Below are 23,081 nucleotides of genomic sequence, written 5' to 3'. Positions count from 1 at the left end.
GAGGTATGTCCAAACGCTACCCCAAAATAGAGACCACTTTCAACCTAGGTGTCTTTATGTGTTTGGGTGGCTATAACAGAATACCACAGACTGAGCGGCTTATAAACATGAACATTTATTTCTCACAATTCTGGAGGCTGGCAGTCCAAGGTCAAGGTGCCAGCACGGTGTGTTCTGGTGGTGGCCTTCTTCTGGGTTGTTGACTTCTCTCTGTGTCCTCATTGGGCAGACAGGGCTACGGACCTCTCTGAGCCTCTCTGATAAAGGCACTAACCACTTCCCAAAGGTCCCACCTCTTAATGCCATCACATTGAGCAGTAGGATTTCAACAGATGAATTGGCAGGGGACACGAATATTCCGCCCACAGCACTGTGGAAGAGTGCTATAATTGCACAGGCTGATAAAGAGACAGACCGGTGAGGAGAGGAGAGAGAGTATACTCTAATGCTCACTAATCACACAGACCTGATGGACTTCACATCTCTCTGAACTTCTCTGAGGAGCCAGAACACAGGAACACTTTCTCAATCCTAATAAGAAGCAGGCACTTAACAGGTTGGAGAATAAAGTATGGAAGCCTCGACAGTCTAGCTTTTCTCCTGGCATAACTGCAATCACTCTGTAACTCTAACGGGTGTGCCATTATGGTCTCCATCTCTCATTCCTTGACTTTTTGTTCTCTTCCCTTCTTTAATTAGTTGAAGACTTTCTGTGGGTTCTAGAATATTCCACCAGAGATCCATGTTTCCTTGTCATTTTCTCCTTCTACCTTCTCCACTGCACAGCTTCCCCAACCAACTTTCCCATTCCATTTGTGATCCATCATCACACGGAAGTAAGCTGGTCTGAAAGGTCTGGTAAGGGTTTGATAGAAGAGCCTCGGGAGACTTGGGTTTTATACCCAGCGTATGTATTATCATTGGCTCCCTTTTGGTATGAGGTTTAACTCTTTAATTCTGGTATCCTCATCTACTCAATGAAGATTCCAATACCTGCTCTGGCGGGCAAGTGAAGACTGTGATGAAGCACATGGCGCCTCTAGCACCTTCTCCAAGAACAGACTTTCCACAGATAATGTTTCTGCTGATCTTTGTAGGAAAGCTATGACGACACTGACAATGGACTGATTTACATTGCAATAGTCATTCATAACTTTTAAAAAATTAGGCGCACACAGTAATTTACAGAATTTGTCTTTCGCTTGATTAAAAATTTAGCATTTTAAATATGCCAAATAAATTGGTAATTTAACAATTTAAATGTAATCAAAAGTGGCCTCTTGGACTTCATAATAAATATATGTTAGATCTTCAAAAACAGAATTATACTTTCCATGTGAATATAAAAGTATTTTACTTTAGAGAGGGGAATAGCCCTATGTCTATGCTTTCAGCAGCCTACTGAATTCTTGTAAATACTAGTAAGCAGAATAAAACAACTAAAATCCTTGCTACTTTTTCTAGAGAATGTCCCCTCCTCTTCCTCATTTTTTTTTTTTTTTTTTTAAAGCAGCAAACGCAAAGCCAAGAGCTTGGCTCTGTTCGGCTGTCTGCATGGGTCTCATTACTGTGGCCGGCTCTCCCTGGCTCCCAAGGACACCTTGCTCAAGGTCAGTTGAGCCGGCTTTGGAGGAGCCACACCTGACTGTCCTGGTGGAACCTGAGCTCTGAGTCATTCACTTGGCAAAGAGCTGATCTAGGAAAAGGCAAAAGTCAGAGAGATGCTGGCGTGAAAGACAGATGAGTCATGGACAGGGAACAAATCACTCTTGATAGAGGACCAACTTTAGGGAACACTGAAATGGAGAAAAACAGTGTTTGGGGAAAACTAGCACTTATTTTTGGTCAGGACCATTTAACACACACACACAAAAAAAAAAATCTGCAAAGGTTTGTTTTTGCTCCCAGCAATTTCTCAAGTACCTACCACTTATGCTATAAAAGAACAAAAAGCCCTCCCAGGGAAGTTGTGAAAAAGGAAACTTTCCAAGAGGAACTATCAGTTACTTAAGTTTGATGAAGATAAGAAGAAACTAAAACCAAAGGGAACATTATAACCTGAAATTCCAATCACATGAATAATGCATAGAAATCGGTGTCTGTATTCCTTTAAAGATGACTTACACATACATACCTTACACAGAAGGTTTTATATTATAATTTGAAAAAACTCAAAAAGTTTGACTGAAAGACTATCACAAGGTCATTTTATGCCTTCGTTTTCTTTTTAGTTTCTTTAACATGGTACGGTACCACTTTTAAGAAGGATCCACTTTGTATTCTAAGAACAAATCTTAAGTACATGAATTGAGGAGTAGTGAAAAAAGTTGACAATATAACACACGTCTTCATAAGACCCCAGAAAAGAACCAGTTTTAATGAACTTTAAATGCAAAAATGGCCCGAAATAGTTGAAAACATTTGGCCAATAAGACAAAAACCATTCTTTTCACAATAATTTTTAAAGCACTAAATTTTCCTATCTTATTTATGGGAAAACTGATATAAAACCAACTTCAAGTAACTTGTACACAGTGATCTACTTGAGAATTAGATTTAGTGTCAATAGACAACCCAGGTGACATTGTGTTAATGAATCACATGGTTAAACCCTTTTTAATCTTCCTGAAGCAGGACCTAGTTAAATAATGATACTGACAAAGCTCAAGATGGCTATGCCTGCGAAGGGAGCTGACTGTCTTCTCCAGATAGTTCCCCTGGGAGGGAGGAAGGAGGGGCCTCCACTTCTCCAATGTCTATGTGTGCCGGGCACTTCCAGAACTATGCCATGTAACCTTCCCCAAACCCCTACCAGCTTGCTGTTATTCCTATCTGGCATATGGGAAACTGAGGTGTAGAAAAGTCCATTAGCCACGGTAAGCAGGAAGCTAAGGTTATAGCCATGTCTACTCAACCCCTTCTCCCCCCCAGTCCTTTCCTGACCTGTCAGAAGCTGGCTCGGTGAGCATTAACATCACATGGCTGGGTATGAGAATAGAGGTGCTGAGAACCATGAGAGGGGCTCATAGGCCCCCGTTTGCTGTGGACTTTTCCTGCTTTTAGCACTTGAAAGTCCCACATCCCAGAAAAGCCCTCACCTGGGGCCAGATGGATGGGCTTCTAGGCTGATGCAGAGTGGAGAGTACAACCAGTCAGAAGCATTCCCCATTCAATCCACCTGTGCTCAGGGGCAATTCTACTCCTCCCCCCACTCCCTTGATATAGGCCTGGGGGTGGGAGGCACCATGTTCCTTCCAGCCAACAGGACCCAAGGCTTTCATATCAGAACTTCCTATATCTGACTTGGATTTCAGGGTAGGTCTTGTTGGCTTCTTCTTTAATTGTCTCTTTCCAGAGATTGTAGAATTCCACCTGGTACAAGCTGATTCTTACTTGTCAGCCTAAGTCAGATTCTGAGGTTACTGAACAGTATTAAAATCTACCTAACAATGTCCTGCCTAATAACAAACGATAAAATGCATAGCGCACTATATAAGCAATGGTACAGGACCTATAGAGGTTGGAGAGGAGACTCCAGGAAGGCTGTTAATCAAGTCAGAGCACTTGGTCACTGGGGAATATGGCATCAAGGATAAGACTTTGTGTTCTCGTGTGGGCTGCTCTTTACCACTCTTCAAGTCATGGCAGACATGACTTAGCCAGAGAGCTGTCTCTGTATTTCAGAAACACCAACCTCCTCACTTGGTGATTTTGAGCTCTCAGGCCCTCTGTGAAGAGGAGGGACATCGGGACCTTGAAGTTCATCCACTTCCTCAGCTCTTTCATGAGTCTGGTCAGAGGAAGCCTCCAGACTCTCCATCACCTGGGAGTGGCGTGGATGTGGGGCAAAGTACCCAGCAGTGTCTTCCATGGTGCACACACACCTCCAGCACCTGCCCCACTCTCAGGCTGTCCCTCGGCTGGCACACAGGTCCCACCCTCTCCACATGGCCTCCTTTGAGAGGCCATCCTGTGAAGATCTCCCTCCCAAAACTCCCAGGGCACTTGGTGCTGGTCCCACACTATTTGGCGTGTCAGAAAACACCACCTCATTTCCGCAGCCACAGACAGTGTACTGCTCACTGCAGGGTAAAGATACCCATGTTTTACAGAGTCTGCAAATCCATACATGGCTACCCACCTGATTACTGGTAAATATAACACAGCTTTGAGAACTGTAACTGCTGGCAGATATGTAGAAGATGTCGTGGAAAGCCTTGGGAAAGCAAATCACCATTACTACTATTTGGTGCTGGCAGGGACCTCAAAGGAGGGGACTTTTTTTTTTTTTTTTGCCAGACAGTAAACTATCTGAAACCTTGCCTCATCATCTTAATGGAATAATGACACAGGTTTTCAGAGAAAATCAATAACTTCTGCTGAGAATGGGTCAAAGCAAAGCAATATACTTACTTGAAAGGAATGAGTACTTCACGGATGGTAGGCAGAAGTCACGGGAATCCTTCCTTTCTTAAAGTACTCCCTGCAGCAGGAAGTATCTGAAATTAGAGAAAGAAAAGACTGCTATTGTTGTTTTATTTGACAGAAATAGGCAGTCTATTAAATATATATAGCAACAGAAATTGACAATTCTTTTAAAAGTCGGTCAGTAAGTTTTAAAATACAAATAACAAACACGAAGGTAAACCAAAATGTGTTAGTTTTTATAAACTTCATTTAAAGCCAAGTGTTTTGCTTCCTTCAACTGTGTTTTTTTTTTTAAATTCTCACCGATTCTAGAGAGAGAGGAAGGGAGAGGGAGAGAAAAAAACATCAGTGTGAGAGAGCAACATTGATTGGTTGCATCATGGACATGCCCCGACTGGGGATCAAACCTGAGACCCTTCAGTACACAGGACAACACTCAACCACTGCGCACACCAGCCAGGGCTCAGCTGTATTTTTTAAGGAGACATTCAACCTTAGACAGCAATTATACAGAAAGGAGAATATAAACATCCAGTTGTGAGAAATCACATATATAAAGGTTTCCAGGACTTCATCTCATTTCTGGAACCGAGTCAGTCCACCCGAGGTTGATAGATAGGGTGTTAAGAGTTTGAAAGGGCCTTAGAGCTCATGTGGTACACAACCTCGACTTCAGACCAGGAACCAGAGGCCCACTCAGGAACCAAGTTCTGTTCTAGGCTCTGGGGGTTAAGACCAAAATCTCTGAACTCTGAGTCTATACTCCAGAAAGAGGAGACTAAATATAATAGATACCATCTCAGAATGTTCCACTGGGCTGGAAAGTGGAGACATCTGAGCAAAATCCTGAAGGTAGTGAGGACATGAGCCATGATTCTATTGAGGGAAGCAATTTCCTGGCAAAAGAGGGCAGCCAGGGCCCAAAAGGGGGACACAAGAATGGCAGCTAAGTCTGTGGCAATGGATGAACCAACCAATGGAAAGCAGGTGACAGGAAGCTAATGAAGGACAGAACCTTGGGGAATATCTACTTAAAAGATGGGTAGGAGCCCTAGCCAGCTGGGCTCATGGATAGAGGGTCGGCCTGCAGACTGAAGGGTCCCAGGTTTGATTCTGGTCAAAGGCATGTACCTGGATTGCAGGCTCGATCCCTGGCCCTGGTCAGGGCGTGTGTGGGAGGCAACCAATCGATGTGCCTCTCTCACATCAATGTTTCTCTCTCTCTCTGTCTCTCCCCTTCCCTTCAACTCTCTCTGAAAATCAATGGAAAAATATCCTCGGGTGAGGATTAACACACACACACAAAAGGTGGGTAGGACAGGAGACTAGGAAGGAGCAGTCAGAGACAGGGGGACACAGGAGGAAGGCCATCAGGGCTGGAGAGCTGCTGCCTTTGACAGTCAGCTCTGAGGACACTTCCCACTCAAAGAGTAATGGCTGGGGAAGGACGGCTTGTGAAAAGAAAAGTGTGGAAGCCTGACCAGGGCAAAACACTACAGAATTAGGAGGGATCTCTGACTGCATGCCCTGCAGCACTGAAAATCTGTTTTCATGTACACATTTTACTGGTGGTAAGCCTGTGACCCTGATAGTGGACTTGCCTTCCAAATTTGGCAAGATTTAAAATATGTATAAATTCAATTAAGTGTATAAGAAAAGCAAAAGGCCTTAATCATAGTAAGATTAAATGCAAGTGTTATAACCGAAGCCCACATTTAAAGCTTGTCTTTAATAAGCATGTACAAAACAAATGACTTTAATAAATAAAAGAGTCTGGTTAAATAGATAAAAGAGTCAACAGGCATCCAACAACAAATGATAATTCCTGGCAATGCCAACAGTTTCAGAAATTATCACTAAATTACTTAAGAGTACAAGAGTAATGAAAGTATTCTGTAAGGCCTTTGAAATGCATTCTTAAACTTTTACATACATTTAAAATTTTTTCAAATCCCATGTGATGTAAATCTATTAAAACAAATAAAAAGACTTCCATGTGCCGAAACCGGTTTGGCTCAGTGGATAGAGCGTCGGCCTGTGGACTGAAGGGTCTTGGGTTCGATTCTGGTCAAGGGCATGTACCTTGGTTGCGGGCACATCCCCAGTGGGAGGTGTGCAGGAGGCAGCTGATCGATGTTTCTCTCTCATCGATGTTTCTGACTCTCTATCCCTCTCCCTTCCTCTCTGTAAAATATCAATAAAATATATTTAAAAAAAAAAAAAGACTTCCATGCAACAATCTAATGTGTATTCTTAGAAGAGATAGAAGAAAAAAAATTACAGTTTATACAGTTGACCATTGATCATTGTTTTGAACTGTGCAGGTCCGTCCGCACTTACACATGGATTTTTTTTTTCAATAAATACCTGTACTGTTTTCTATCTTCACTTGGGAGTCCATGGATGCACAGGGCTAACTGTATGCATTGATCCAGGCCATTTTATATCCGAGACATGAGCATCCTTGGATAGTGGTATCTGTGGGGGAGTCCTGGAGACAATCCCCTGCAGATAATGAGGGTAGTTAAGCTTTTGGGTAGTCAAAAGCTATATGTGGATTTTGGACTGTGTGGGATTCAGTGCTCCTAACCCCCACATTTTTCAGGGGTCAATTTATTACATTTAATACAGGTCACAAATAGGACACATGGTGAAACTAAAAGTCAATATAATATATAGGAACAGATCTGTGGCCCACACCGACCCCCACTTAACATTAACGGTAGTGGATGTGGTACAAGATGGATGGGAAACAGTTCATTCTGGATCAGGCACTACTAGCTCTCTCCTCCTGAAGCCTCTGGCTCCCCCCAGTCCCCTTTCTAGAGAACTGGTCACCCTGCATGCACTCACCAAGCTAAGTGCCCTGTTCTGCTCTTTACACTCCCTATTATTATTAGTTTGCTGTCTCCCCTAAGTAGGTTGTTGCTTGTGGGGTGGGCTGTGTCTTCCATCTTTCTCTGGATAAGGCTTAGCACAGAACCTAGCACAGGGTAGGTGCCTCTAATTATCCTATCTAATAAAAGAGTAATATGCAAATTGACCATCACTCCAACACACAAGATAGCCGCCCCCATGTGGACACAAGATGGCTGCCACAAGATGGCTGGCAGGGGAGAGCAGTTGTGGGCGCTCAGGCCAGCAGGGGAGGGCAGTTTGGAGGGACCAGGCCTGCAAGGGAGGGCATTTGGGGGCGACCAGGCCTGCAGGGGAGGACAGTTAGGGGTGACCAGGCCTGCAGGGGAGGGCAGTTAGGGGCAATCAGGCTGGCAGGGGAGGACAGTTAGGGGTGACCGGGCCAGCAGGGGAAGGCAGTTAGGGGCAATCAGGCCGGCAGGGGAGCAGTTGGGCGTTGATCAGACTGGCAGAAAAGTGGTTAGGGGTGATCAGGCTGGCAGGCAGAAGCAGTTAGGGACAATCAGGCAGGTAGGCAGGTAGGCAGGTGAGCGATTGGGAGCCAGCAGTCCTGGATTGTGTGAGGGATATCCGACTACCCGTTTAGGGATCGGGCCTAAACAGGCAGTTGGACATCCCTCGAGGGGTCCCAGATTGGACAGGGTGCAGGCTGGGCTGAGGGACTCTCCCCCCCCCTTCGCCCCCATGCGCGAATTTCGTGCACCGGGCCTCTAGTTGAATGAAAGAAAAAAAATAAATACACTTAGATGACAGGCCTAATGTCTCTTGAAATGTTTTTTCAATCCAGGAAACTTTAGGAGGATCAACCTTGAAATATTTATTGATTTCTAATGACAGATCTCCCTCAGTTCTTTTCATATCACAGATGGCCAAGGGGCCAGCCACCCATACTCCTCCATCCAATAGCAGGTACTACCCAGTGCTCCTTTCTTGTTACAATCAGTTCAGACCTTGTTCATCCCAGCTGCTTTGTGGCACATCATATTCTACAGGAAGTGACCTTTTATTTTCAAACTGATGACCACTTTTACGGCTGTGATTATAAGTTGCTAGGAGAAAAACTTCAAAAGTCTTACTTATAACCAAGACTGTTTTAATTTAAAAATATTATATGTTTTGTACTCCAGTTCATGCTAATAGAACTATTTTATGGGTCAGAAATATCATTCTCTCATCAGTAAAGAGCTATGAGATTACAAGGAGGGGAGAGAACAAAATTTCAAAGTGCCCAGGAAATTTACTTTTTACTTTCTTACCTCAGAAATATATGAAGATTCTTTTTAATGTAGTTTTAAAAAGGTAAGATGTGATTCAGCTGAAGTTAAAAGTGCAGATTTTGCCAAAATGTAAATAACATTTTATTTGGTGCTATTAGAAAAATGCCCCTTTAGTATATGGTGGAAGGCCCTTTGGGCTATGACAGTGCATTACACAATATACACATATCATTTATGTTACGTTTTGATGAAGTTCCTTCCAGGCACCAAGAGTCTTTTAAGATCCAGCCCTTGGGAGTCAACAGCACTTAGAATACCCTCCACAGCTTCGGTGGCACACAGCTTAACACAGGGCTAAGCTCATAAAAGGAGGTTTACTGGTACCATGTTTACACCTGACAATAATTTATTTTTAAAAATTATTTTTAGAGAGAGAGAGAGAAAGATAGATGTGAAAGTGAAACATCCATCAGCTGCCTCCTGCACGCCCCTAACTGGGGGTCGAGCCTGCCACCCGGGCATGTGCCCTGACCGGGAATCCAACCAGCAACCTTTCCATGCACAGGAGGGCGCCCAACAAACTGAGCCACATTGGCGAGGGCAACACTAGTTTATTTTTAAGGCAGTCTACTTCTTAGAGATTCTTGAAGACCAAGGTAATTTAGGAAGCAGTTTAGGAGATGAAGAGGGGGAGACGATTATAGAATGACATCAATTTATTCTTCCTTATTGTGGATACAGAGAATGAGGGAGTGAACCGGGAGAGCAGGGTCTGCACACGTGAACAAGGGCAACATCGTTGCGCTTTCCACCACTGCTCTGCCACCTTCTGGAATCAGAAGGAGGTGGGGTTTGTTCCAAGGGAGTCCAAAGAAGAAGTAAGTGTTCAGCAGAGCACCCCTTCTCATGTTCATTTCAGCACACACGGTACCTTAAAACCAAGCACTGCAGATTGCTTCAAGTCATAGAGAGCCTGTATCACAATGGATAACTGTCAACCTTTCTTATTATAGATGACACTGTATTACAATAAATGACAAACTTTCATAATATTCCTTGTTTTTTCCTTAAGACTTACATTGGAATGAAATATTACACTGGATGATTTATTACCTTCAGAATGGACCAGGGAGGGGTGTGGGGAGGGGTGGTGGAGTAGAGTTAGTTATCTGAAGTTTTCCTCTACCAAACAATGAACGGAACCCCTGTAACCTGTATACAGTTTTAAATCAAAGCCGTTTTTTTTAAACAAAGTACTTAAATGGCCACGTTTGGCTTTTCAGGAGCAGGGGAATAATTCCTGACGGCTTTCAGATATCACTGGGCTCTCCACGGATAGCAGACGCATGGTGGCAGCCAGCCAGCCGTGTGACTGGTGACTCAATACACAAGTTTCTGTGGTCTCCACAATCGGATACGGTGAGCATATCCATGTTTAAGTTTGAGGACTAAATGGCAGCAGGGGGCTCGTCTGAAATAAAGGAGAACTCGATGGAGAAGGTACACAGAGAAGCAAAATCAATGCACTTGTGTGGGTTTCTTTAAGCTCAGCCTTGGCCATTTAAACAGGTTTCCTTCAGAATGTACCTTCTTTATTGCAGAATTTTAAGATTACTTATTGTTTGAGGTGGAAAATAATCCAGGCAACCATTAACAGAAGATTTAAAATGTTGCCAAACGTTAGTCTGAGCGGTAAGAACCCCACCTTCCTGTGATTAATTTCAACTCCAAAAGCAACATCCCTGTTAAACAAAGCACGGAATCCAAAATTCTCTCCGGCACAGGTGACTACACACCTATACATATTTTTGGCAGAATGAGATATGCTATCACCCTTCGTGGTCTGAAGGCTTAATGCAAACTACAAACGGTGAAACAAAGAAAACCATCCAAAATGAAGGCTGCACTCAGCTTTGAAGAAACAATAGCACTTACTTCCCCCAGGACCCTGCATTGGCCTCAGGAGAACTGCTGCCCTGTCCTAATTCACGTGTGTTTCCCTGAACTCTCCCAGACCGCTCCTTATTCGGGAGAGCCTGGGCTCAGTGCACACAAAGTCAACCGGTTACTGAAACGCACCTCCAAAGACACCTCAATCGATGCAACCTCGGGCTTTCCAAAACAGAAGAGAACCAATAAGAACCACTCCCCGGCACATGCACGCTTGGATCCAGGTAAAAACAATCTTCCTTCATGAACCGAGTAGCTGTTCACCAGCCAAGCTTTCTCCCGGAGAACATATTTTGGGATGGAACGCCGGACTAGGCGTGCTATTAACAAAAAAGCAGGATCAAATTAAACAGAGGACAGGATGAACGCGCTTCATTTCATGCATGCCTGGGTTTTTCCTGCGAGATAAAGACTCAAAGTAATTACCATGAACTGAAACTTCCTCACTGATCTCCTTTGGCAGCTGGCAGTCGCTGACTGCCGATGCTCTACAACAAAGAAGAACGCCTTCTCTTCAGTGCCTTCCTCCTCCCGTAACGTTACCAGCTAAGCACCTCCACCACCGTTGCCAGAACACAGTGGAGTATCTCTGTATCTATGTCTCCAATGCATAAGGAGTACAGTGGAAACCTATCAAGCTGGCGAGCAGCGATGCTAGCAGCCAATGAGGAGAGGCTCAGGCAGAATCCAGCACATGCTCTCTGAGGCGCAGGCTGTCACCAGCGTTTAGCAGGCTGCTAATCTAATTATAGCTAGTTTGCTAGCACAAGAGCTACTGGAGCAAAGCACATGAGCAAATTAAATTTTAATAAATTAAACCCCAAAGACAAAATCATCTTGATTTCCTGTCATTCTGAGGATTAATGTGCCACCTTATAAACTGTAAGTGATTTTTAAAGTGTATTTTTGTTTTTCCTCCAATCTAGAGAAACAAAGAGTGGTTACCCCTCACGTCCAGTCCAGCTGACTTGCACTGCAGATTCCGGCACGGAGAAGAATGACAAAATCAATACCGCGAAGGTATTAGTGCTGGTGCTGTAAAATCCGAGTCTTACTTTATTTACCCTGATTAGCAATTTGCCACTTATTTGTCCTAAAGTGCTAATTAGTCTCCAGTGGACTTTGAAATCCCATGTAATTTCCATGCATAGTGGAAAAGTGCTCATCAAGGTGCCAACAATCATACTCCCGAGGACAGTAATCAATAATAATTTAGAGCTACAAGAGATGGAAGGGATACCAGAAATCACTGTAAAAAAAATTTTTTTAAAGAAATTTGCCTACTCTTGAATCCAGGTAAAATGATTATGGAGTTAAAATTATTGTGGAGTTTTTGGATGATCTTCAATAAAGTATTAAATACTTTGCCTAGATTAAGCCTAAAATGATGACCAGCTATCAAATAAGATATCTTATTTTGAATCTGTTCGGAGAATAAAGTTGAGTAGAACTCATACAAAGAAAAAAATGAATATCCAATTTTCAAAGTAAATTCTGTTAACTTCTATGATTTCTAATAATCAAACAGCACTTGATGATATAGTCAGTCTAATAATATATTGGGGTCACACTGAAAAGCTTACACGACCACACCGTGTATGTTAAAATTTATCTCTTAAGGAATTGATCTGTGTACTTTTTTTTAAAAAAATATATTTTATTGATATTTCACAGAGAGGAAGGGAGAGAGATATAGAGAGCTAGAAACATCGATGAGAGAGAAACATCGATCAGCTGCCTCCTGCACACCTCCCACTGAGGATGTGCCCACAACCAAGGTACATGCCCTTGACCGGAATCGAACCCGGGACCCTTCAGCCCGCAGGCCGACGCTCTATCCACTGAGCCAAACCAGTTTCGGTGATCTGTGTACTTCTTGCTTGTATGCCCCTTGACCTCTTTTGAGTTTTCACAAGCCCTTCCATATCATATTTACAGCATATATTTTCAATAACAGAAAAGTTTGCCCACTGCACAATTTAACGGTAAAATTAGTTCTAGGAGCCAAATCTTGTGAGAGGCAGTTTGAAGCCTGGGTGAAGAGCATACATTCTAACAGCCATACCACCTGTGTGTACCTTCTGGATCAGCTACTTCCTACTTGTGTGACTTGGGACTAGTGACTGGATGTCTCTGGGTCTCAGAGGCAATAATGGGAGACTTCTTGCAGGATTGATAATGAGCTATTAGGATTCGGACAGGGCCTGGCACAGAGTGAGCTCTAAATTAAGCTATTATTAATAGCAGCAATCTTTTCACCACATCATATTGTCTACCTTCTTTCCCAGTAACACACAACTCAAAAAAAGAAGTGTCTAAACACTTCTCTATTGTACAGTTTTGTCAGAAACATCATTTAGAAGTAACTCATAGTGACAAGCTGGTGGCAGACTTGATTAATCATACAGAGCTGTTATGGGGATTCACTGTGGTAACTAAAATTATTTCCCCAACTTCTTTTTGGCTATGTAACACTCTCTAATTTCACTTAATTCTCTATGAACCAATCTTAAAAGGAATTTTCAGGAAATTAAGGGCTTACAATTATATTTCACTAATGACTTGCAATATAGATTAAATGATTATTGTATATTTGAAAAGTGTTTTCTATGAACTATAAATCAAAGAAAGTTTGTAATGAGGTGATTGATTAAATTTAAAATGACAAATTTATGTGAAAAGGAGAGAGAAGTTAGCCAGACAAATGCGACTTCTGTCCCTGCAGCCTGTATATTTATTGGTTCTCCCTTTCTTGTAACTACGTTCTACAAATTTAATAGTCCTGGGGTGATGTTAACCAAATCTGTTAAATTGTTAAACTTATTTTCTGGCCCTGGCTCGGTGGCTCAATAGGTTGGAGGGTCATCCCGTATACCAAAAGGCTGAGGGTTCAATTCCCGGTCTAGGCATGTACAGGAGGTAGCCAATTGATGTTTCTCTCTCACATTGATGTTTCTCTCTCTCTCTCTCTCTCTCTCTCTCTCTCTCTCTCTCTCTAAAAGTCAATAAAAACACAGGGTGTCCCCCCAAAAATGTATACAGACTTTGACAGGTATAGCTCAATTTTGAAAATGAAATGTATTTTAATAGACATTGCTTTTATAACTATTCAAAGTGGGTGATGATTAAATTTTTTTTTAAATTTATTTTCCATAATTCCCAGAAATTGGTATGTTCTGCCAGTCAAGCTCCAATCCAGTGATAATATGCCAACTTCTCATTTTTCTAGTCTTGTTTTGCTTTGATTTTTACTTGAAAACCTTTACAAAATGCTAACATCCTCAACAACCATTATGATCTGCTCTAAGAAACCAAATATTCCCAGGGATTAATTAATTAGTAGCCATGGAAAAGGAAGACTGCCTCAGAGGCATTTTTCAATCTTTATATACCATAGGCTGTTTGGGAAATAAACCAGAGAAAGGAATGGCATGGCTCATCAACTTTAAGGGGAAGACAGCAAAGAAACTCACGGTCCATAAATTCAAGAGTGAAAAATGGTGTACAAATGTAGACACAAACACAAACTTGCAAAACAAGATGGAGACACGCCCCTAAAGAAACTGCTGCGTGTGCCACCTCGAAGCATCGTCCACGTGAACTATCAAAGCGCAATCACCATTATCAGGAGCTCCAACTCCAAGAGGAATTGGCTTCCGTGCGGAATTGGCTTCCGTGATTTGGCCTAAGGCACAGCTCCCTGGAGGCTGCCAGGATACAGACTAGTAACACTTCTAGGCATTTATTTAAGAAACAGCCAACAGCCCTGCCTTCCTCTTCATTTAACAGACTGCGAGCTCAAAAAAGGGCACTGTTTTAAAAAGCTGTTTAATTTGTCTCAGGCCTGTATTGTATAAGACATTAAGCAGATGCATCCTAAGAAAAGGTCACTGTCCTTTCTAAGGTCTTATCTTTCGGCGTATTTAGAACAAATATTCGTCTGGAACTGAGTATTAGCTTATTGGTAAACTTTCTTACTACCATTGGACTAGATGAGCTTATATATTTTTTAACCTCGGGAATAGCACTTTTATCTTTGAACTTCAATCAACTCTTCCTTAAATCTGAAAAAGCATTCATGGACTCAATAGTTTTAGGCACCTACTATGTGCAAGGACGGTGCTGGACATTGGGGATACTGAAGGCAGTGAGACAGTATTCTGATTCCCCCTGGACCGTATTCTCATTAGGAAGATAAAAATTAAGTGACTCATTAACACCTGAGTGGTTCTGGTGGGGAAACTGCTGGGACATGCAGGCTGCTCTGAAAGCTCGTTAGTGGGCATAGAGAGTGGGATCTGTGACTGAAGGAGGCTTCTGACTGGAGTGTGTGTGAAAGGCAAGGTCCTGGAGAGCCCAAGACCCAAGGACAGGACGGAGTGCAGACAGCTGGGAACAGCTCCCACAAGAGGAGGAAAAGCGTTAGGTCAAAGCCATCTGGAAATTGATGGCTGATTCATTCCCCCAAGTTCTTTCTAGTAATAGGTTCCCATTATCTTCCAAGTCAAAACCCTTGCTCAGCCTTCATTGCACAAAGAAGAAAAGTGTGTACATTTCACATTTGCTACACTGGGCAAGTAGGATCAGGCAGTCACCAGAGAAATGGTTGACCTCAGAGAAGGGGTTTGTTTCTTCAAGGTCTGTTTGGATTCTCTAACCTGGGAGAATGAGGAGAGGAGGGCCTGTGTATTGAGAAGTTCCAACAGAACGTTCAGCTTTCTCCCCTTGCAAATGAAATGATTCGTGGCTCCCACACAACTTTAGACTGGTCAGAATATTCTGACCAGAAGTGTCTCAATTTCAGTTATCTGTAAAACTCCATCTCGCTGGAAGGGGCCCAGGGCAGTGGTTTCTGCTCTGAGGAACAGGGACCCGGCGTGGGGAGGTCCGATCACAAGCTGGGCCACCAAGGCTGACATTTCTCCCATTTGCTGTGGTGCCCCCAGCTCAGCTCTATGCCCCAGCGCTGCCAGGAGTGGGGGGAGGGGCCAACAGTCCTGGGTGGCCCCATAAAGAATGACAGGCCAATGAGTAATGGAATATACAACTTGTATGGAGCATTTCCACGGTGGCGTTTCAGGCCACCAACACGAACTCACTGCTGGTGGAACTGGGCAGACGCGCTAGCAAGCAGCTCCCCAAAGCCTGCGCGAGGGGCTCTAGCTCACCACCCACCCCCCACGACAAGGAAAATGAATGAATGCCCAAGCTGTGGAAGCCTCCTCTGGCTACCAGGAGCTGTAGGACAACTATGGGGCAAGCAAATGGGTAACTGGTGCCCCTTCCTTCTCTGTTCAGAACACCCACACATGGGCTTTTTTAAAGAATGTGGCATCTGGGGTACTCAATGCAGTTATAAGGTGGCTAGGCTGAGAAAAACTGAATCAGGCTGCTGGAAATTACTCCAGCGGCTCCAAAGGGCATGCACGGCCCTTGGCTCCTCCCTCTTTTCAGATTCTTAACATCCGACCTGTTTACCATGAAGTGACACCACCTCCCCCCCCCTCCCCACCCCCCCACTGCCTGAATAGGGCCTCAGAGGTTCCTTTGTATGTCAGTGTGGGACACATTGTACAGTCAGCTCTGGAGGCCCCCTGTGAAGCCTCCCTCTGAGAAAGATGCTTATGTTTGGACAAGTGTCTTACCAGGCTACATACATAGGTAGGCTGCATGAATCCTCTCTGGGGTGCAGTTTATAATCCAGTTGGGCATCTTGTAGTGTCTCCTCAAAGCCTTTTTTTTCCCTTCTAGTGATTTACATTTTATAGTGCTGGTGAAGGGCAATGGAAGGGTAGGAAACAATGAGACAATAAGGGGTTTTGAATTCGAGGGGAGGCTTGCTTCCAATGGCTAGCTGATGCTTGTTGGAAGCTACCCATTGTCTTCACTGTCAGAGAAGTGTAAACAAGGAGCCCGGAAAGCTGGTGAACCTTGAGCCCTGGCAAGGGCCAGAGCTATGCACCAATTGTTTAGTTGAGACAATGGTGGCTCAAGCAATTTCCTGACCAAATAGTCTCAGAGTACATCTTTACTAATATTTACTGAACTTTAAGATAGTCTGTCTGTTACCGGAATTGCCTGCCTAAGGGCAATATTGTGTATCCAAAATTGAATAAAAGGTTGGCAAGGCCTGGGCACCAGCGAAGTCCTTCCCCTAGAGTTGGACTCTCCGCCTGGCCCCCAATTCCCAAATTATTATTTCTTGTCTCATCTCTGTCATTTGTGTGTGGCCCTTCTCCAGATCCCAAACCCTGAACCACACGGGACGTGGTTCACACAGTTGCTACCAAATTAAGAACAGAAGCTTTGGCCACCTTGGCTATCTGACCACTTCACACATTGTATCCATGTGTAGGCTGACGATCCAGCACAGCTCACACACCCTGGTCGGGGGACTTCCCAGGACCCACCCATCCTTGCACGGCTGGACAGCATGTCACTGGTTCTTGACCACAGTACTTGGCTGGATCGTCTCCCGAGACCCCTTTTCCCCATTTCCTTGGCCATTTTTCCCACTGTATCCTCTATAATAAACCAATGAGGCCTTATGTGAGCTCAGCCTCTCTTGCCAAGGATATAACTGGTTTCTTAGATCTAGAAGGAAGAAGTCACATGATAGAAGAGAAAAAAGACTTTCTTAGGTATGGCACTGACCCTAAAAAAGATTTATACAAACAAAATTTACACCTGCTATGTTTCATACCTTTCAGACCTCCTAACATGCAGCATTCTGATCCCAGAGGGCACAAGTACCACGTGCATTTAAAGGTAGCAGGCCACATGGGTCTGCCCAGCCCCCAGACCTCCTCACGTCCTAAAACTACCCAGCCAACCCCTGTCCTCCTCAAAATCATGACCCCTGCTCATACTGAGCTAGTCTGTATATATAAAAGCCTAAGCGACCGTTCCGATCGGACAACCAGACTACTGGCCAGTAGCTATGATGCACACTGACCACCAGGGGGAAGACGTTCAGTGCAGGAGTTGCCCCTGGTGGTCAGTGCACTCCCACAGCCAACCTCCTGCGGCCAGCCAACCTCCCACGTTCCCTCCCGCAGCTGGCTGGCCCCAACGAGCTCCGATTGCCGGCCAAGCTGAGGGACTCCACCTGTGCACGAATTTGTACACCAGGCCTCTAGTTTTTTATAAGAAGCACACACACTCTCCCACCTGCTAAAGCAATGGTAACCGCTACATTCCACAATTAAGAAGAACCCACAGAGGGCTTTTGTGCAGGTGGACATGATTGAGAAGAGCTGGAATGTGGCAATCCTGCAAAAAAGGCATTTTCCCCACAAAGTTTAGAAAACTAGAGGGTTAGGGTAACACAAGAAAGTTTTAAAATTTTTATGCAAAAAGCACTCACAGTAAGAAAAGTCTTCAGTATGATGGTTATAGTCTGCATTTCAGGGTTCTAGTTCACAAACACATTCTCCTTAGGAAATCATCTTTTTTATTCACCTGCCTTCTAGAGCAGTTCATTTTTATCTAAGTGACTGTTTCTTAATTACAAAGTCAAATAATCAATTACAGGGAATTTTTTTAATCTCTCACTGCACACAAATTTAAGCATTGTATAATAAAATGACTTTTACATTCTCTAGAAATAAAAACTCCCACCTTCCTTTCATTTACATTTATATGGATCTATAAGTCAAACATGGGTTCATTCATGAGCTGATGAGGTAGGATGCACATGGACATTTCATACAAGTACCTGTTGGTATCAGAACATACATGTCCAAATGAACAGGCATTCTGGCAGTTAAAAATGTTGCTGCTCTGCAAGGTTATATCTGAATGATAGTCCTTGGAAAAATTAATGCTGCTCTTGCTCAGTGGGTTGGAGCGTTGTCCCATATACGGGGTGGTCTCAGGTTTGATTCCCAGTCAAAGCACATACCTAGGTTGCGGGTACAATTCCCAGTGGGGGCGAGAATGCGAGGCAACCAATCAATGTTTCTCTCATACATCAATGTTTCTCTCTCTTTCCCTTCCCCTCTCTCTAAAATCAGTAAAACATATCCTCAGGTGAGGATTAAAAAGAAAATTAATGCTGCTAACAAAAGCCATCTTTAACATCTACAAACAAAATATTACTTACCCCTTGAGCATACTAATTGTGTTATTATTAAATAATTTTATCTATAATAATGTAATAATTACACTCAGTGGCCAGATTATTATGATCTCTGAACGCATAATAATCTGGCCACTCAGTGTATATCCTATGTAATAAAAGGCTAATATGCAAATTGTCCCCTCAACCAGAAGTTCGACCAGCAGGCAGACCGGCCAACCGCCCATGTCCCCCCCCCCTGGCCAGGCTGGCCAGACCCCACCCATGCATGAATTCACACACACACACACACACACACACACACACACACACACACACTGAGTGGCCAGATTATTATGCTTTCAGAGATCATAATAATTTGGCCACTCAGTGTAGATATAATAACCTAATATTAATTAGGTGTAATAATAATTAGATATAACGATTAATAAGACCTATGAATTAGGTTGCAGAAGTAGTTCTAAGCTTATTAGCTTCCCTTCTGTTCTCAAATCATACCATGTTTTTTTCGGACACTGATAGGAATCTTCTAGGATGTGAGCCTGTTTACCTCATCAATAATCTCTGTACTATGAAAAGGACCCAGGATGAGACCCTCTCTCTGCTGATCATCGGATCATTTCTACAAAACTTTAAATTACAATAAGTGGACGGATGTCCTAAATTTCAGCTTTGTCTTCCAAAGTGGAATGCCTTCAAATTTCAGTTAAGTAAATTTTCCTATAATTTCAATAGTTCTGTATCTCATCAGCACTAGTTCTTGAGTGCATCTCTACACTGTTGTCCAACATCAAGGCATATAATCTCCCATGAGTAATGCATGCTGCTATTTTAAGCAAAAGCTTCATGGAAGAACTACAAGTATGCATGGCATGAACGTTCATCACTGTGTTTTAACGTTACAAACTTTGAAAGATTAGACTTTTATCTAAACAAATATGCAACTACAAGAACATAATTTGTTATGAAATTCAACTTGGGCCTTTCTGACACTTTCAATGTCTTGAAAATAGGTCATACAGAAACTTCCAAGGTTATATCCTGAATGATAGTCCTTGGAAGAAATTATGTTGCTAGAACAATACTTCTCATCTTCTACCCCTTTATATTTTATCCTAATCTAGCTACTTTCCAGCTGCTAACTTTGGGTACATTACTTAACTTCTCTTCGCTTGAATTTTCTCATCTGTAACATGAGGATGAAGAAATGATTTACTATATAAAGAAAGCATTTAGGGAGTTCCCAGCATTTTGCAGACATTATCTAAGTTCTTCCTGCTTGGCTGATGACAAAATTAAAACATCCCGGCCAAATGATATTCATGCTATTAGAAAAACGATCCCCTTTTCTGACCTTCTTCTGACCCAGAAAAAGAAATGATGTAGTATAAACACAACCATCGTACCCTGAGCACAACCCAGATGGGACATGTTATACTGTAAAGAGTTTGTTAATAATATCCAGAAATTCTGGGACTTAAACAAGCACAACTTCCTTGCGGGGGCAATTTGCAAAACGTTCTTGAAAATCTTACAGGTCTGTATACCTTTAACCCTGGCCATTCGCTTTGGGAGAATATCCTAAGGAACCAATTGGAATCACATTCAAATATTAATTCTGAATAGTAGAGGATATGCGCAAAAAAAAATATGGAAGCCAGGTACTTATCACAGCATACTTTCTAGAGCAAAAACAAAATGAAAAACTTTTTCAAAACAATAGCCAACATGATTACATAAACGATGCTGTATACATAAAAATTAACGTTATGTTGTGCAGTTCTTCAAAAGTGATATTATGTATCATGAAAGAATATTTATTAAATGGAAATGTAGCTGACTATTAAGTGAAAGTCATAAATCAATGTATGACGCCATTGCTGTTAAAATGATCTCTCTGTGTACATACACATACATCTCTGTGTATACATGTGGAGAAAATATTTAGGGGCAAGGCCACAAGGTGAATAGTTCTTGTCTCTGCATGGTTGACTTGTCTGAATTGTTTAATTTTTCTCCTCACATTGAACATAAATTGCTTGTTAAAACTCTGTATTTTCCCCACCCATGGGAAAAACTATGGGTGGTAAGTTTTTCATGAGTAGGCCCTCTAAAGTCTCCGGCTTGGAGGTTCAGGCTGCCTGACATGCCCTGGTCATCGGATCTGTCCTACAGTCAGTCTACATGTTACAGCTTAGCTTTGTTAACTTGCTAGTATGTGCACCATCAGCAAACACGACGCTGATGTGCTAATCGTTCCCGGCCATAAATCAAACCATTAGGGTGGGAACCTGGATTATCAGTCAATTTGCTGATTATTATTAAACATCAGAGCAAGCCTCTGTTGGCACTGGGGCAAGTCCGCACTGCTAAGTACGGCTTAGATATTCTTTCCCATAGTTATTTGGATAATTTTCTCCTTTTATCTAAAGGCATTCTTGTACACGTGGACGATATGGCCAGGTTCAAATGCCTGGAAAGAAGCCAGGGAGTTTAAGTGATGGAGAAAATGGAAAATAATTTCTTTGGATATGAAGTTAGAAACATTAGCATGATTCAACATTGCCTGGAACCTTGGCAAGTTTCTGAAGCTTTATAGATTGTTACTACTATAGCGGGAATCGAGTTGAAATAAAGTAAAGCCATCACCTTTCACCGTGTCTGCCTATATGAGCTCTATTTTTACTTTCACCGTTTAAAAAACCTTTAATGCTAGCTTCGTATCATTAACAGATAATGATTTGATGGTTTTGTCACAAAGATATTTCCATTTCTATGGGTAGATTTTAAAGGTAATTTTATGATATATCTAGGGATCAATTTTTAAGTTCCACAACAGAAATTAATATGCAAATGATTGTTAGAAATTTGCCTTGAAGCGAACTGTGCTCAAGTCTACCTATACAGTTGAGGTAAAGCCAAGATGTTTTTTCCTACTGAAAATAATCACATACACACACCCTTTCTTTTTTGACTGCTGTCTTTCATAAATGGTGACTACTGCTCTGTACTTGATTCCCTGTTTCTATTTTCACGTAGAGAGAGAGATCCTTTTCCCTGTTTTCTTTTACAACAAAGAAATGATTTTTCATTATGTAACCCCATTTAAGGCAGTGACGACAATTATGGGACCTTCTTTGTTTAACAAGTGCCATCCTCCTGGAAACATGTACCACTCACCGACTTTAACAGAAAAAGGATTGCGGTCCTTCAAGAACGAGAAAGAAGCTATTAGAAAGGAAAGAATCCTTTGTAAATCTGAACATCTGAATCGTTTCTAAATAAAGAAGAAAATCTGTGTCACTTATTTAAGGTAGTTTCTTGGCTTAACAATTTATGTTTTATGGACACAATAAAGAAAAAAGCTATTCCTCCAAACGTTACTGGCCCAGTTTGTAAATCTGATGTTTGAAAGACGTTTCTGCAGAGGTGGGTTCTCTCTATGTAGGGCACCTTTTCTAAGCAGTATCAGAGTATCAGGGGGAAAAAGCTCATGGCAAAGATCAGGTTCATTACATACTACTTTTATCGTGTGTATGTTATTAGCCTTGAAAGTGGAAGTGATCTGAAGGACATGAGTTCACCTTAAAGGAAACTTTCTTGGGTTTCTCTTTTACTTTGTTTTCAAAGTCAGATTACAAAGGAATTTAAATTTCAAGTGTTCAATTACATTCCTCCTGAATGACTGCTCCTATCTTTGCCAAGTCAATGCTCCCATTCAGGGAGAAGCTATTTTAATTCCACTGCAGGCAGGTCCTTTAATGAAGAGGAGACTGAAATTCCTCTTACATGGAATAGCACATGATGAATGCTTTTTATCATATAGTCTGAGTCAAGCTCACATAAGCGGTTTGCGCACTAAATTATATAGAAGGCTTTTGAATTAATATCGCAGGAATGTCCTCTAATGGGAATAAATAGTGTAAGGTACCTGACAGGTTAGTGGCAAAGGGCTACAGGAGTCCAGAGGGCAGCAAGAGAAACTGCCCACCTGATTTCTTGGTGGCATTTGCCTATTTTATAGACTAAAGAAGCTTTTACAGTTTACCCTTCCTACCAAGGGTAAACACAATTTTCACATTTTGTTCTTAAACAAGAACAAAAACACAATTTGAATATGGGATATGAGTCAGTGTCAGACTTTAAAAAGATGATACCTGGTGTTCCCTTATCCTGAGCGTGGGGCGGGGTGGTGTAGGAGGGGTAAGTCTTAGTTAATTATATTTTGTCTACAATGGGCACAGCTCATTCACACACAGGAGTGGATCCTGCCTTCTCTGGGTGAAGTAAGTAGAAAATCATACAGGCCTTGCTCTCCACTGGCAGTGATGGGTGGTCAAGTTGATGAGAATTAACCCTCCAACTCCCTGAGATGCTCCAGGTGAGAGAGGCAGGACCTGGCATAGATGGGCACAAGCCTCCTGTCTCAAAACCCCAGCCTGGGACAGACAAGGGAGGAAGGACAGCGAAGGAAAATTTTTCTTGACTTG

At 42.5% G+C, this 23,081-nt stretch overlaps 1 protein-coding gene across 4 annotated transcripts in view; it reads right to left on the bottom strand.

The window, feature by feature from the left end:
* The window catches only part of FAM110B (family with sequence similarity 110 member B), a 125,715-nt gene that overhangs the window by 51,307 nt on the left and 51,327 nt on the right, over nt 1-23,081 (bottom strand). For 3 of the 4 annotated variants that reach the window (XM_080646451.1, XM_080646454.1, XM_080646453.1), the window contains one exon: nt 4,414-4,499. The gene's annotated coding sequence lies outside the window, so the exon portion shown is untranslated. Of the gene's footprint in view, nt 1-4,413; nt 4,500-10,937; nt 11,162-23,081 lie in introns of those variants that run through there. The other variant, XM_080646452.1, reaches the window with a different exon arrangement.

This window comes from Plecotus auritus, assembly GCF_963455305.1.
Source record: "Plecotus auritus genome assembly, chromosome: 11".
Lineage (NCBI taxonomy): Eukaryota > Metazoa > Chordata > Mammalia > Chiroptera > Vespertilionidae > Plecotus > Plecotus auritus.
Note: the sequence above shows the minus strand (reverse complement) of the source record. Positions and strands in the feature narration are given on the sequence as shown.